The following is a 6,141-nucleotide window of genomic DNA, read 5'->3' on the forward strand; positions in this document are numbered from 1 at the left end:
TAGAACATAGAAACTGGAGCATGACAATATATCCATCAAAATTTAATTGCATTATTGAAACAATACAAAATTGACACAAGGGTGATCAATCCACTGGATATATACAGGTAAATCCACTGTTACAGATACAATGTACTCCCTTTTAGAATCTTAGGGTAAATGACACCTCACCCGCGCTAACAGATAACTCCCTATTATTAGTATTAGTATTACTGGAGTCAGCAAGTTTTAATTTTTTCACTGGTGATGCCATATTTTCAATTCCTTGCACAACACTGCTAACATTTGCCAGCTGCGCATCACATGTACGCTTATATGAACGAATGGCCGCTGACCGATGTCCAGTTTTTTCTGCCACTAATTGTTCGTCGAATCCTGCCTTATAGAGGCGTGTCGCAGCAGTCGCTCGTAGGGAATGGTTAGTGAAATATCCTTTAAATCCAGCCTCCTCACACAACTTCCCCACTGTCTGCTGCAAGATATGTACACCCAGTGGAGAATCACAGTACCAACAGTCCGGACTGGGGGTCTTCTTTGGCCTTAGGTACAATGCACTGCTTTTTCCGGTTTTTGGTCTGGAAGATTTTTAAATTGTAAACCTTAACAGTTAGAATGAAAAGGAAAATTGAAATTTTGTTTTAAAAAGGTAAAGTTCTATTTTCCAACATAATTAGGTAAAAAAAAAATGTTTCGAAATTCTGGACACATATATATATTTTTTTTTTCCAAATTTTAATTTTAATAAATGTGCTGTTATATTTAGCCACTGGATTTTATGATAAGCGTTGCGCAATAACAATACATCTTAATACGGTATGATTATATTATATAACTTCTGTATTTACCTTAGGCTCATGAATTTCTGGTATATCTTCACAGGACATTGGTCTGGAAGTACTGTGTTTTCATAGGCCCTTGTAACTTTTGGTGTCACCTTACGATGGAGAAGTCCTCCGGCATTAGTTTTTGATACATCTTCTCTGTATTCCAAATATGTTTTGCCATCAGAATCCTGTTTCACTGTAATTTGACTATAAGGTCCACATCTAAGATTCCTATGTTCTTGGCCTGCTCTCAATGCAAAATTCAAACCCAGTTGATACACTAATGTGTTTAAAAGTTTTTCTGGTGTGTCTGTCCCCAAGACACCTTTCTCCACATTAACTGCTCTTGTTCTTCCGTTATAATTTCTGCCTGCTTTTTGTTTATTCCCAAACCTTGTTTTGCGAGGTTTTTCATCCAGGCGTCTAGTACCCCTCTCAGTCCTGCAAACTCTGTATCATCCAAAATATTCACAAAACGTCCATTTTGCCGAAAATAATGTTGTATAGATATAATTAATTCATACAGTGTGTTTGGTCTGTACTCCTCACCATTCTTATTTCGAACTTCAGCTACAAAATAAGTCAGAGCCTCATTAATATCGGAGACAGGTAAATCCAGTAAGTTGTTAGGAAAGTTTTTCAGCTTTTCATTGTTTTTGGATTGTATCAGTCGCTGTTCAATCCATGAATCAAAAACTTTTAAAGCCCATTTCGTTTTGTTTTCTGTGTTTACACATGATTCTCCAGCAACAATTTTTTTCAAATCACCATCCTGCATGGGAATTGCAAATCGTCGCCGTGTTTCAACTTCTTCAACAACTTGAGTTATTTCTGTCATTTCATCTTCCGAGATGTCTGAGAACATCTCACTTAAAATGTTGAAATTTGGCCGAGGTGTAATATTTTCCTTCTGTAAATCCAGGACATCACTTAATATCTCATCTGTATCTACAACAGTATTTTCTGTTGTAAATGTTGACTGTGTTAAAAATACTCCTTCACTATCGGAACTCATGATTGGAATGAGATAAGTACTATACCTGGGTGTATTTCATACCTGGTATATGCAGTTGCATACAAATCATGCAAAGTGAGATTGATATACATGACTGACCTCAGTATACAGTGTAGTTGAAAAACTGTCCAATATGTTATGAATAGCTTTCACGGTAATTGATTCATAGTGAAACTGTCCAATATTATCACAATGCACCAAAACACTGATCACAATTGATACAATAGGGGACATGTTTTAAGTAAGATATAAGCCGAAAACTGTCTATTATGTAAAATATTGGACAGTCTGAGGCGCTAATAGACAGTTTTCGGCTTATATCCTTTACTTGTTGACCACGTGATATAGTGAAATCGTCACTCACTATACATATGATACCGGGTATATTCCGACAAACGGGGTTGCATTTTCAGCTAAATTGTCTGTAATGGGGTTATGTTTTTTCGTTATTGGTCTACTGCTATTAAGATACATCCAATCATTTTGATATACCATAGACAATTAATGGAGAGAATTCGGCATAAAAAATGTCAAACCCCGACACTTTAACTATAAAATATACATGCTCCAAGTCAGGAACCGTTACATTAGTGCATTTCACAATTATTTTATGTTTTTTAGCAAAAAAAAGGTCCATTTTTTTTTTCGCCTCGTTCCGCTCGGCAAAAAGTTTTATTCTACGCCCTCTCTTTCAAATATCCTAGAAACGTCCCTGAAAACTATTGTTTTTAAACATAGTATTGGAATGATGACATAAAAAATGCCATACAACAGAAAATTCCCAACCCTCGGATAGACAACCAAATAAATCCCCACTCGGGTCGGATACTTCTCTGGCACACCATCAAGGTAGGGGAACATTCTGTTTATCATGAACTGAACAGGTAAAACTGGAGGTTAATCTGTGAAATAATGATGGGGAAAAGGTCAAATCACTCACAAAAAGGGAGATAAATCGATAAAAGGCGGGAGAACAGCTTTCGAAGTTAAGATTCAAGAATCGTAACCCGAGCGTTGTGATTTTACTTTCGAGCTTTAATTTCCACCTTCACCCTCGAGTTGGAAGAAAAATGCTCACGGTTTATTTGTAAAGGAAATTAGTTGGGTGACTGTCCCCCAAGCAGCTCATTTGTTTATCTAGTGCGCCCGTCTAGAGTTCGAATCCCGGTATGGCCCCTTTGCTTTCCCCTCTACTGTTACATAGTAGTTTGAGGGACAAATTCTGAATATTTCTCATTGCAGGAATTCAAGGGAGATAAGTTAATACCCAAACCTGATATAACCGGCGGCTCATTGCAGCCAAACGTTTGAAACAGAGAAAATGTTAGCTAATTAAAATATGTATCTTACCTTTCAAGGCGGCTTCGTTACCTATACGCTGTACGGATGGCGAAAATACTACAGGATTTAACTTCTATAGCTGGCAACTCCCAAAAGTCGGTCGTGGGTCAGTTTTTCTTCATCAACCACTACATGCAAGTGAATAAATACTAAAGATTTTTGTTTTATTATGGTTGCTAGGAAACACATGCTTGCTTCGAAAGCACAAACTCTACTTCCCAGCTCATTGACGTCACATAACGTAAGGCGTCATAGTAGTACTTTCTATATAGTGCAACACCAATTATGTTGAAGTCACGTCATTTTTCGATATTCTCTCTACACGATGTAGGTGGGCGACAAAATATTCCATTCATGTATTAATCATGTCGGTACGTATAATAGCTGATTAGTAATTATGTCTAATTAATTATGATTTTATTCAGCAACATGATATGACCTACTCACAGACCATTGCCCGATTGCAGCGATACAAAGCAATATCGTGGCGGGACCATTTGATGCGAGAAGTTTCGGAGTAATACTTATAATATGCGACTCTTTGCGGTTCAAGATTCACATTTAGCCGATAGTTGCCGTTGTCGCCATGTTTTCCCGCTCTACTGCTATCATATGTTGGCCATGTTTTCCCGCTCTACTGCTCATATTCTTTGGAGGCGTTTAGCTGATCCATGTCGCCATGTTTTCCCGCTCCTGTCCTCACTCTACTGCTATCATATTCTTTTGCGGCGTTAGCTGATCCATTATCATTATATTCCATAGCATGTTCACGCTGTTCACCAGGCAAACAACTGCTGTTTTTCTGTCTGGAGTTTCTTTAAACTCATGTTCACACCGAATAACACTTGTACTTTCTTTAAGGCAAATTGGCATGTATTTGAAGACACGAGAGGATAACAGACAGGTGTTATCCGGTGTGTACATTGGTCTTAAAGAAACTCAGAAAAAAAGTGGATTTAAAACAGGCCCACTGTACCCACTGCAATTGAGCGTACGAGGCAACTAATGTGGTGCCACCGCAGAACTGTGTTTTAGTTCACCTAGGTTCAGTTGAGCTTATGCCATGGAGCGATGTTCATCGCCAACCTTTTACTTCAAACAACTTCTTCTGAATAACCAAGAGGCACAGGGTGATGCATTTTTGGCCAGTAGCATGCTTGGATCACGGCAACCCAGTCTGTTCAAATGAATGATTTTCGCCCATATTCAAGGCCACAGAGGTTACTTATCTTAAAACCTATAAATAACTTCTAAATAACCAAAAGGTCCAGGGTGATGTTATTTGGCAAGTAGCATGCTCAGATGAAGGGCTATCAAGTTTGTTCAAATGAAGGATCTCGACTCATATTCAAGGTAACGGGTCAAATCTTTTCTATGAAATACACAAAAATTGGTAATGTGATATTTAACCAGTAACATGTCCGAATGAAGGGTTACCAAATTTGTTCAAATAGATGACCTTCACCTATATTCAAGGCCACTGGTGGTAATTATGTTGAAATCTTTAAACAGCTTATCCCGAAAAATCAGAAGGGGTAGGGTGAAGAGATATGGCAAGTCACAAGCTCAGCGGTTTGTCCACATGAATGACCTTCACTCATATTCAAGGTCACAGGGTCATTTAATGTGTTGAAAAACCAAAATGCACAGGGTGGCGATATTTGGCCAGTAGCATGCCCAGATGGAAGGCAATCAAATTTGGTAATGTGAATGACTTTGACTCACTTTCAATGTCACATAAAGTTAAATATGTATAAACCATTAAGGTCCATGGCGGGGATGAAGGGCTATTAAGTTTGTTCATATTAATGACCCTCACCCATATTAAGTCACTTAAACTTAATGAACCTGTTAGACTTGCAATGTCACAGGGGTCAAACATGTTTAAAGTTTTAAACAGGGTATTTTGAATGATTTCGTCATTTATACTAACATTTTGCCTTATTTTAGTCCATTCAATGTTACATAAAGTTAAATATGTATAAACCATTAAGGACCATGGCTGGGATGAAGGGCTATTAAGTTTGTTCATATTAATGACCCTCACCCATATTAAGTCACTTAAACTTAATGACCCTGTTAGACTTGCAATGTCACAGGGGTCAAACATGTTTAAAGTTTTAAACAGGGGATTTTGAATGATTTCGTCATTTATACTAACATTTTGCCTTATTTTAGTCCATTCAATGTTACAAGTGCGAGATACATACATGGTTAGTGATGCAGGCCCAGTTGGACTCTCGCCTTCTGCCTAGTGGACATCATTGGGAGAACCAATTAGTCTACTACACCTATTGCAATACTTGGGACCAATATTAATACTCTTTTGACGGGGTCTACTCTACCTCGGCCTCCGTCTTTATATGACCCTGGTACTTGTTGGGACATTAAAACCCCAAACACATTCAAAGAAAACCTGAAAGAGAAGTTTTTAACATCATTCGATAGAGAATTAAAATTTCGTTTGCTTGGGGTTTACGTCTTCACATCAGGTTTAAGGTCATATGAAACTGGATGCCTAGGGAAACGTCGTCAATAATACAGAGTAGGGAAGTGAGATAAGAATACAAACATCCTAAAAGTTGCAGCAGGTCAAATTTAGGTTCTTCGGTGTTCCCTAATAGAAGACGTGGAAGAAACCGCCCGACTGTCGACGCTTAGGATACAGCAGGTTGATTACTTACTCGAACCTAAAGAGGGGGTAGAGGTGTTGATTACGAGAGGGAGGTATTTAGAACTTAGTTAAAAGATAATAACAAGGCTTGTGCATCCAGTCGGGAGGAACGGCTCAGATAATCCCTGGTGATAACGTGGCATAAATATAACAAGAATTCCATGGAAGTGGATGTGTCGCCTGCGCATGAAGCTGGGAGAATGTGCTTAGCACTGCATGAAGTTTGAGTTTGATCGACCCAAGGAAACTCAAGTTATCGCAGGAAAACAGATTTTCTATTTATAGAA

The sequence above is a fragment of the Mizuhopecten yessoensis genome, unplaced genomic scaffold (assembly GCF_002113885.1).
Source record: "Mizuhopecten yessoensis strain PY_sf001 unplaced genomic scaffold, ASM211388v2 scaffold2249, whole genome shotgun sequence".
Classification (NCBI taxonomy): Eukaryota; Metazoa; Mollusca; class Bivalvia; order Pectinida; family Pectinidae; genus Mizuhopecten; species Mizuhopecten yessoensis.